Below are 12,040 nucleotides of genomic sequence, written 5' to 3' on the forward strand. Positions count from 1 at the left end.
TGTAGAATAGTTGACAACCCAAAGAAGATGCTCATAACATATGGGATCATCCATAGTGTGCATGAAATGTGCAGCATATGAAACTAACATTGGGACTAGAATGTGTGGGCAATACATGTCCTCTCATAAGCTTAAATAATCACATGTTTGAAAGTAAGGAAAAGGGGGGTATCAAAGAAGCATGTGAATGGTGGAAGAAAATCTTTCAAAAAGTAGAAAATTATGGGTACCTTGTAGCCTGTCCTAATGATATGAAAACTAAACTAACATATGTCTTCACTTTGATTGATGCATACACTTGCAAATCATATATTCCAGCATTCATATCCTTGGATTAGTGATTAAGGCTTTGAAGATAATAAGAAACAAAATACTGAGAACAAATATCATTCCACACAATATTTAAATTAAAGCAAATCTAATTGCACTCTAATGGACAACTTGATGATGAAAAATTCAATAATAATGGAACAAAATCATACCATTAATGATGCTATAGATTCCAAATGAGTCATCAGTTCACCAATATATTTGACATTTTTCTAATAATAAATAGCTTGGTTGTAAAGTTTTTTTGCCTGTATTCATTTGAAAAGTCAAATAAGTCTACAATTCAAGATATTTAATGGACATTATTTGTAACAAAAGAGAATATAGGTTCAAAATTTCATTATGAAAAACCAAAAAGCTATTCTCTTTCATTCTAATTTTTTTTGTGGGTTTCTTTTCGATTTCACACTCTCTTAGATAACATCTTGGGTTTTTAGTCATTCTCAACAAAATCAATTAACTTATTTCCATCCAAAGGAATCCATAATAGCTAATAATTAATAAGTATGATAACTTACTTCATCAAAAATTCTACCCACTATTGTCACATTATAGCATGCATCCATTGATCATACATGAATATAAATCGTTATCATTAATCATACAAAGATGAGATAATAAAGTTAGCAAGCAACATGATAAGACAAGCAGCATGATAATCCAACAAGTATTATCATTGAAGAGATGACCAAATAAAGCATCAATTACCAAAACAATCTATAATAAATGGTAATATTAACCATGAAATATTAGTTAGCAAGCATGTCAAGATTATCATCTTATGTATTTCTCAAATGATCATCATAATCACCCATCAATTATAACCATTACAAGAGGTATTGATTAGGAAGATTGAATATCAAAGGAAAAATTTTGTCACACCATTCAAGTGTTCCCATGTTCACATCAAACAACATAAATGCATCCATATTTTTGTGTGTGTGTGTGTGTTCATATGTTTGTAGTTTCCTATTAGCAAATAAACAATCATATTATCAACAATCAGCATGATATTGTCTTTATCACCACCTATGGAAGATTAATCAAATAATGAAAAGTGAAGTGAACAAACTAATTAGTAGTGATTATTCATAACTATGCAAAGATAGTAATAAACCATTAAATGCCTATTTTTGAAAAAGAAAGGTGCTATCCCAACCTATGGGTGAAAGTATCCAATAACAAGGAGATATATTATAAGAATCAATCCCATTCTCAAAGACATCATCACTTATTTCTTATCAGCTATTTATCCCTATTGGATTTCTCAAGGGAGTATTAGCCTTTAAAAAAATTAGTTTGCGAGTACTAAAGGAAAGTAATCATGAAGAGCCCACTATCTTGTATATTTTCAAAGATAAGGTAGACATAGCAATATCATTACTGTAAGCAATATTCATGATAATTTCATATGTATAAGGTATAGACCAAAACTAACAATATCATCGCTATAAGTGATGTTGGAGACAAGCACAGCTAAGAAACAACTATATCAATGCTATAAGTGATATTGAGATATTTTTGTACTTATAAAATAGATCAGGAACAACAAGATACATCATTGCGATAAGCGATAAAAGTAGACTTCAACATTTTAGTGCCATATCAAAGTTGGCTATCAACACATTGAGAAGACTTTATAGTATATCTTATATTGATATATCAGAAACAAATAGTAGCAATTGGAAGGAGACTTCACACAATTCATATTGTTATAGTAGAAGTGTAGATCTAAAATATAGTAGAGATCATCTTGGCATAAATCTCATCAATATATCTTAGATAGTTGTGATACTCTATTTTATTGATAAGTAATATATCTTATAGCATCATATTATAAGAAGTATCAATTGTAAATCATAATCTTTCATTATTATATTAATTGGTGTCAATTTTCATCATTACAAGTTATCCAATCTTTGTAACTTAAATATCAAACAGTTGTTGTAATAAAATGAATAATATTTAAGACTAGTTGGTGCAAGAAAATGTAGCCCTAACAATCATGTCCAAAGGGGAACTTATGTTAAGGACCTCAAATGGCACACTCAAGTGGTCTACAAACATATCATCCCAAGCTTTTTAAAGGATGGAGATACAAGAATCTAGGAATCTTATTCTCTATAACACCTTAGGTAGGATCATTTGGTAGTCTTTTGATTATCATACTGATACCCTACTACAAGGTTAGAGGTTAAAGGTGGGATAGAAGCTAATTGTAAACATTTCAACAAATAATACAAGTGAAGAATAATTAAAAACACATAATCTTGGAATATTATTTCTTGCACTACACCACTATTGTCCATCCATGTGATGTATAGATCCAATACTATCTCTACAACACCTTCTTAGTGAATGTGTACTTAAAATGGGTACTATTAATTCATATATTCAATATTTAGAAATATATATCAAAACTTATTATATGCTCATTAATAATTAAAGATCAACATCTTTTGAAATCCTAGAAGAATATGTAGATCCATAGCCTCAAATCCCTAGCTAACACTTCCTCTGAGATAAATGGAAAATCCCAAATGTGATTTAAAGACTGATTAAATCAGCATAAAAAAGAGAATTTAAAATACAATATTGATATTCATGAATTTGTATTGTATTGTATTCATAAATTTGTATTGATATTCAATAGATGATTTAGAAACTTATGTTGGTGTATTGTATTCATAGATGCCTAGAGCCAAGTATACCTATCAGCAAAAATGGTGAACATTAAAGAATGTTGGTGTACATATGAATTAAAGTATAGAAATGTAGTTAACAAGAAATTACAAAAAATTACCTGATAAAGGTTTATTTTTGTTACAATTCTTGATAGGGGAGAAGTGACATGATCGAGATAAGCAATAGGACTAAACATTGCAACTTTCTTTACAAGGCTTGCAAGATTGTTGTTTGTGAATCTAGAAAATATTGTCATGGCTCCCTACATTATTCAGATACAAAACTTAGTTAATTATATGAAATTCTTTTCTGTATATGTATATGTGTAGATTGAATTCTATAAATTTTCACTATCTAAGAAAAAATAATATAAAGAATTAGTTGATATATATAGATTGAGATGTATAAATTTTTATTACTTGAGAAAAAACAATGTAGGGAATTGGGTTTGTTTTCATAGAATTGACAAAGTACAACATTGCAGGGAGATCATAGGCTACAAGATCATCCCAATTCCAATCCTAGAAAGCCTATAGTTACAACATTTTCATGGATAAATGTTTGGAAATGCATGACTAAGAGTTTTGTAATGTTTTTTATGTTTGCAAATAAGTAAGAATTGCATATAATTGTACATTGTCATATCTATTGTAGGTTCATGAATAGTATAGATAGTTGAGAGTCCCAGTTAAGTATATTTTATATTTTAAAACTTTTCTAGTACACTTTATCTTAGTTTAATATCTTTTTGGAAGGTCTAAACTTTGATTGGAGCTAGTGTTATTGTAGATTGTGTATGTTCTAAACTCTGACTTCAGCAATTATAACCATATTCTTGCATTTCTTTCTAAATATGAAATGTCATGTCCATGTTACTAGTAGATAAAATCATGTTAAGCAAGAACTTATACCAAAATAAATTTAAAACCTATAGCAAACCATTTGAATTTAGTTATGACCATTATATAATTATCTCTCTCACCATAACTAAAGGAAAAAAAATTAAAAATAATCATATGCATACCTAGATTGTCCACAACAAATCTGATGGCAGCCTAACCATTAACAAGAACAACAATAGTATTCCATTAGGGAGGGTCAACCAAATTGAACTTTAGAGGATCCCTACACAGAACATAATTCCTCCTAATCATCCTCTAGAGATTTATACCTATACCATAGAGTATCATCCCATCATTCTAGACCTACAATGATTCGAGCTTCACTTGTTTTCAAGAATACTTTAATATTCTCTACTTAACAAGGCCAACCACATGAAGGTGGAAGCTCATCTAGACTCACCCCCTGCCCCTAACATCAATCTAAATTCCCCATTATCAGCTAATTACATACTTCATTCATTCATACATTTATGACCTAGAACATTCAACCAATACAATCACATAACATTCATTGTTATGATATAAAATTCATTAATATGCAATACTAAACAAGACTTCATTAACACATAACAATATTCATTAACATGACATAAAAATCAATATTAATATGCAACATTCATAGAAATCAATATTAATATAGAACATTCATAAATAATTACTTAGAACAATATTCTTTCATTATACAACCACCTAGAAAGAGTACCTAAGAAGAGATGGATCTCACATTCATTCATTGTCACATGAAGTTAAAAAAAAATTATGAGCATCCATAAAATAATCTCATAATGTCCAAAGCTAACATCTAACATTACTTCATCCTTTAACATTCATTAACAGTAGCACATAAACACATAACATTAAATAACATGTTAAATAAGGTATTTAAACATGCCTTGACCAATTATGATTTAATTTGGATCACCTACCTCATTAGTTTGGATTTTTATTCTCACCCAAAATCATTAAATGTAAGAACAATTGTGCCAAAAAGAGTGTAAGAAGATGATTATCATGCACCAATCATGTTTTTTAGCTCTTTTGGCACAATTGTTCTTACACTTTTTTGCTCAATCTCCAACTAGTTATTATGTGCTTTGAAAAATTATTCTTGGACTGTGAGGTAGGAAAAAGATAAATATCAAACTTTAAAAAGATGTACATAAATAACATTAATTTATAAACTTACAAAGAGAACCTAGAATTATAAGAAATTTTTGTGGTATGTTCTATTTGAAAATTATAGTTACAAATGATGAAGTTATATACCTTTGATTCAGAGAGTGCAAATAATGGAAATGAAGTATTGCAGAAGGTGCAAGCTCAATTGCCCCCCCCCCCCCCCCCCCCCCCATGTGGATGGTACTGTTAAGTACCGAATACATACATACATACATGGTTAAGTTCTATCTAACTATGTCCAAGGCATCTGCACACTGGAGGCATACTTTGCCTACCAGACTACCTACATACCCATATCCATAGGTCAAGACCCTTAAACCACTCACACTAGCAAATATGTAGTTGTGGTTTCTAATTTTTTTGTTTTAGTTGTATTCCTATAACCACTAGTGAGCTTAAATCACCTAATACAACTCTTTGCCATCATACACCCACTCGGGTGAATCAAGCAGTTTTCTATAATTACAATACTATAATTCCTAACTCACTCCTTATATGGTTATGTTTTAAAGCTTGTCACAGTACCTGTGGCCATGCTACCTCTTGAGTGAGTTATATCATTTTTCTATTATGCCAAGATCTCTCTATTTATATAGATACATACACACATTTATATACATATACATGTGTGTGTGTGTGTGTGTGTGTGTGTGTGTGTGTGTGTGTGTGTGTGTGTGTGTGTGTGTGTGTGTCTGTGTTTGTATACATACATACATAAATACATATATACATATACAAATATCACAAGGGTACAGCAACAAGATGTAGAGATCACAAGGACACGGCAATGAAATGCAGTGATCACAAGGGCATGCCAATTAAATCCTAGATCTTCATTGATCTCTACAATCCACAAGATCTATGTCTATATCTACATACATACATATACATTCATACATACATACATACATACATATATACACATACATACATACATCTGCATATACAATTTTATCACCTTGGAAAATTGTATTTGATCCTACTAGCTAGGAAAAGTTGATTGTTCATTTTATTGTAGCTAATCTGATGATAGTTCTATAGGAATTTTTAATCAACATAGATAATAATAAAAAAGACCAATTTAACTAGGTTATGGCTTGTTTCTTTATAAAAATATCTTCTATGATATATTTTTCTAAAATTTCTTGCCCATTTTTCTTGGTTTGCATTATTTCTATGCAAGATCTTGAGCGAAATCAGTTAGCATGGGTTGAGTGAGTTTTATTGTTTTATTATTTGGATTTTGGAATATGGGCTTTGTTTTATCATTGGCTTTGTCAAGTTTTGATTTAAGTACCAAATACATATGCATCAAAAAGAATTTAGGCAGTACTTAAGTTAAATGAATTGATCTAAAAATAATGACAAATATTGAGGAATTTGTATCATCATCAATTCATAAGCCAAGTGAATTCATCAATAAATCATATTTATAAAAAGTATGTGAAAGATAGAAGTAATCGATTATCAGTACATCATGGGACATGGAGTATAGATCGGAAAAGATTTCACCCCATGTATGTAATAGTTCATAATATTTCTACCATGTTGAATGGAGCCTAGAATCAATACTAATACCACTTGTGTGCCTTACCTGATTAGTTATTCATCTAGTTCTCTTTAACTAGTGGTTGAAAATAAATTGCATGTGTTTTTGAGGTAAAGTACCACAGTGGTTGCATGTTCTCATGGTACAAAATTAGGGAAGTCTGAAAGTTTTCTTTGTTTTTGTAGGTTTTCAAGTTGTAGGTTGACACCATACTCATGCTCTTTCTAATGGATTTGGTTGAGAGTCTATAAGACACTTGATGTTGCACAAAGAATAAAAGGTATCAACATTAAAGAAACATGACAAAGGCTTGTGTGTAAGTTTAATGGTGTTTGGAGGGTTACAGTCATCCATGAGATATTGAAGAATCCATTGAAAGAGTTGGGTAGAAAAGATAATGGAGGTTTGAAGTAGTTTCTTAAAATAGAAATGAAACCCTCGTTAAGGCTAGGTTTTGAAGGTTCGGTCATCTCCACAGTGGCTAGGTGTCCAAAAGTTAGAAGTTTGGACACTCTTGATAAGGTAAATGTGCAGGAAAGTTCATTTGTCCAAGTTCCTTGAGGGTTTTGTGAGTTTGTGGGTTGAGCGTGTCTTTAGGCCTTTTAGCCTAGATTAAGGCCTACAATTTGAATGCCTTAATGAATAGTTGAAAACCTAATATTTTGAATTTTAGTAGAGCTTAGTATTGGGTATTTGAATCCTCCTTTAGTTTTGGTAGTTGTTTTAAAATATTTTGATTTCTTACTTAAAACCCCCAACATAAGGCAACAAGAAAGAGCCCTCATTAGGTCAATTTTTTAGGATTGGTATTTGGAGCCCACTAAGGTGCATGGAACCTTAGAAATGTTTGAGAGATATATGGATGTTGAAAAGCCAGAGATGATGATGCTAATGCTGAAAATCATCTACCTATCACTTGCAAATGACTATTGATGTATGAGAAGATATTATTGTACCTTAAAGGATACAATCAAGTATGCAAGCTCTAATTGTGCATGACTTTGTGTGCAAATGGACCTCTCTAATCATTTCCCATTTGATATATTTTTTTAAGTGGGAAAGATAAATTGGTATCAATAAGTTGATTATGAAAGGAAATATTTCAAATGCAGATTGCGATTTCTTGAAAAGCATTCAATGGGAGGAAGCAAAATTATCAAGGTCATTCAGTGAATTTTAATTTTATGGAATTTGGAGCAATTGGTGATGGTTCACATGAACTTAATATCACTCAGATAAAAAGATCATAGTTTATGATTGTTTCCTAAATATCATTATTTTATTGCTTAAATATAGTAGTATCATTTTTTACAAAATTTTTTGACAAATTAGATATTTTTCACCATGTTTCAGATAGTGTCTATCATAAAATGCACAAGTATTGTGGTGGAAAATTTGCAATTTTGGAATAGTCAACAAATGCACCTTGCTTTAATCTACTCCTCAAAAATCCAAGTCATGGAATTAAAGATTAGAGCTCCTAAGAAGAGCATGAATACATATGGAATTCATCTCCAAAGAGCTAAGAATGTCCAAATAAGCAACAGTGACACTAGAACAAGTTACCAAGTCTAAATTACATATTATTTTGTTGTCTATAGAAAGTAGATATTTTGTATAACCCAAATTATCATAGTTATGATATTCAATTCATAACATAATGAATACTTGGTTGTTATTTGGGTTTTTTTAACAAGACCTGTCATTCAGTTTTAGACCTACCTTGACAAGGCCTTGAATATATGGTTGTTAACTTTAAAAATGTCCAAACTATGCTAATTATAAAAAAATTATGTGACAATGTTCTTAATAAATTATGAAAGGTCTATACTTCATTCTAATTTGCTAATTATGATTATTGTTGATTACGAAGCAGGGGATGATTGTATCTCAATTATATCCAAATCCTCCAATGTTGATATTTAAAAGATCACATGTGGAATAGGCCATGGCATCAAGTATTTAAGGACTTAATCATGAGATACTACACATATAAGGGATGATTTTAATGTGTGTTTTTTTGTTATTTTCAGCACTGGGAGCCTAGGAAAAGATGGGGAAGAAGCAATAGTGTTAAAATTTTCATTATAAGCCTTTGGAGAAAAATGGATAAGAAGACATAGATGGAGTAAAATGTAGTGTTAAAATGTTCATTATAAGCCTTTGGACCTATTTAAGGTACCAAGTAGGTATGTGGTAGCATAAAATGCAAAAATGCAGAAAAAGTTTAAAATGTTGCGATGTTGTCAAAAATATTGTTGACAACATTTTGCAACATGACAGTTTTTAAAAGATGGAAGGTCAACAATCTTGGGGATGTGAAAGGTTATTCTATTACTTAATCAATGCAATCTCATGTAGAAATTGGAGAATGGAATGTAGAGATGAGAGAGGAAGAGTATGGTGTGGGTTAAAATAATAAAAAACATTTTTTGTGAAATCTTTTGGCTAACAATACTTCTAGGCTCCCCCATGAAATAATCTTGTGAAATCAAGAACCCAGTATAGTTAGATCATTACATCAAAGCTCTAAAAGAGGGGATATAGTTAAAATTAATCCCCAAATCACCACCTAATACCTGACCTACATAAGGTAATATACATGTTAATTACATTATGATTTACAAAAGAGCCCAATGATCATATGAAGACAAGTATTAATATAGTCATTACCTATGAAAAAATGAACACTGGAGAGCCAAGCCAAAAATGGGCAAAAAATATGCCCTCATTGATTTTGATCCAAAATTCAAACTGTAACCATGACACTAACAAAAGCCTTCTGATGTAAACACAAACTAGATCCCTCAACTGAATGCAATATCTCCAAAAATTAAGTGAGATCCATAAAATTAAAACATGTGAGATCATAGAGAAACCATGATTTACTGTGAAACCCTTTGAAGCTAGTAATTACCAAGGTAGGAACTTTCATTAAAAAAATGCAAACCCAATCTAACTTTTATTTACTGTACAAAAGAAGCCCATAAAAATTGGGCGTATATAACATATTATAAACTCCAACATATTTTAAACAAAACCATATACAAATAGTCTTCAAAATAGAGGTCCCCTAAAACTTGGGCTACATTGCAATATGAATATAACATCTAAACTTAAATAGAAGTATCACAATTCAATAAATATCACTTGAACAACCATATCAAAACTTCCATCAAAAAGAACAACCAAGTTCATTCTATTTCTATTTGTTTAGAAGAATCTAAAAAGTCTTCCACTTCTATATCAACATCATCAAATGATAAAGATGGAGGGGGAGCCATAGAAAATATAGATTCCCAAACATATTCTGCCACAATTGGAAAACCAAAATCAATAGCAAATGGGGGTTGACTATGCAACTAGTCAAATAACTCCTCAGAAATAGGAGGAGAGGAGAAAAAAGGGATATCTAGATACAAAAAAGATGGCAATGTCTATGGTGCAACTTAAATGCACCTTTACTCAATGAAAATTTATAACACTTCCACTATTTAACATTGGCTATGGGTGCATATAAGTTACCCCATAGCGATTACCCAAAAAGATCTTCCCACACAAAAATGATTGCCAAATGTCATGTTAAATACCAAATACATATGCATCAAAAAGACAAATGATCTGATCTAAAAATAATGACAAAGACTGAGGAATTTGTTTCATCATTAATTCATAATCCAAGTGAATTCATCAATAAATCATATTTGTAAAAAGTGTACGAAGGATAGAAGTACACAACTATCAGTACATTATAGGACATGGAGTAGAGATGGGAAAAGATTTCACCTCATGTATGTAATAGTTCAAAAGCTTTCTATGAAGTTGAATGAAGCCTAGAATCAATCCTAATACTACTTGTGTGCCTAACCTCATTAGTTATTAGTCTAGTTCTCTTTAACCACTGGTTTCTACTTTTGAGTGCATCTATTGTCGAGGAAATCCACCTTGTTTGTGTGGTTACCCTCTTTCAAAGTGCACAAATTTTGCATTTCTTCCTCCACCACTACCATATGCAAGGAAATCAGTGTGGAGCATAATAGATGAGTATGTCTCTATAGTTATTATGGGATTGGGGTGTGGGATTGGATTCGGTACAACATTTTCACTGATATTATGGTGGAATACCCTATGGGGTTGGTTTAGGGCCTTCAAAATTAAAGGTTTTTGTGGAGTTAGAAGTTTTTTTTGAATACAACACAATTAGACCTCACTTGGAAATGGAATTTATGCTTCCTATGTCATTTTCTTGATAGTTTGGAAAACATATTTACAAGTCCATTTTTTGCATCTTGTGGAGCCAATTAATCAAATAGTTCAGAACATATTTGACAAATCCATTTTGTGCATCTCATGGAGGTAATCACTCACTTAAATTGTTCATATACCTTGTATGTGCTTCCACATTTGCATTTTCTATTACAAGATTTAACAAAACATTAATTCGTCATCCCTTTTATTGTCAATAAATTTTTAGTCTAATTATTTCTCCATGTGATCAGCTTGTATATTATCTATGGAGAGAAAATATAGACCTATAAAATCTGAGGATTGATTATAAATATAACAAGCGATGTCCTTAAAATGCATTTACAAATGTAGATGCTGTGAAATAGAATAATGAAAGATGAAGGAAAGAGATAGATTCATGTGTAACTTGAAATAGAAGACAAGGCCCAAGGCACTAACTTGAAAGGGTTCCCACATAAACTGAACAACAAACTTTCACCACCAAACAAACTTGCTAAATAACAAATGATGAATTATGATTTTCTTTTTTTCATTATGAACCCAATTTGGTGGCATAAAAACCCTAATTTGGTCAAAATTTTGACCAACTTGGGCATAAATACAATTTAAAAAAAAATCATAGGCCAATATAGCCTTTGGTTGAAAAACAAGGGGAAATGTACTAGTGTCACTTCCTAAGAATGATCAACATCACCCTTCCATATTCTCTAATGATCCTAATCCAAGTCAAGATCAAAGTATCCCTTCACCCCTAGATCCTCCAAAGGATCCCTTAATTCCTTCATATCCACCTCAAGAACCCACCATCCCTCCAAATCTTCCACAAGATCCTATTCTACTAGATGATCCTATCAATACTTCTATTCTATTGAAGGATTCTTTCATTCTACCTTATTCTCCTCATGTTTTAAATACACTTATGCAAGATGTTCATGGACCCCCATCACTTCAAATGGATTCCCCTAGTTCTGTCGAGTCTATTCCAATTCATTGTCCTATCAAGTATTCCATATTATATACACCTAAAAATGGACTCACATATAATAGTAAGTATCCCACGAATCAAAAGCATTATTAATTCAAAAGTTCCATTATTAAAAAAAAAACTATGCCAAAACCATTTGGCTAAACCAAATTGATAATAATC

This window comes from Cupressus sempervirens, chromosome 4 (genome assembly GCF_028749045.1).
Source record: "Cupressus sempervirens isolate cs-2001-9-10 chromosome 4, ASM2874904v1, whole genome shotgun sequence".
NCBI classification, from domain to species: Eukaryota; Viridiplantae; Streptophyta; class Pinopsida; order Cupressales; family Cupressaceae; genus Cupressus; species Cupressus sempervirens.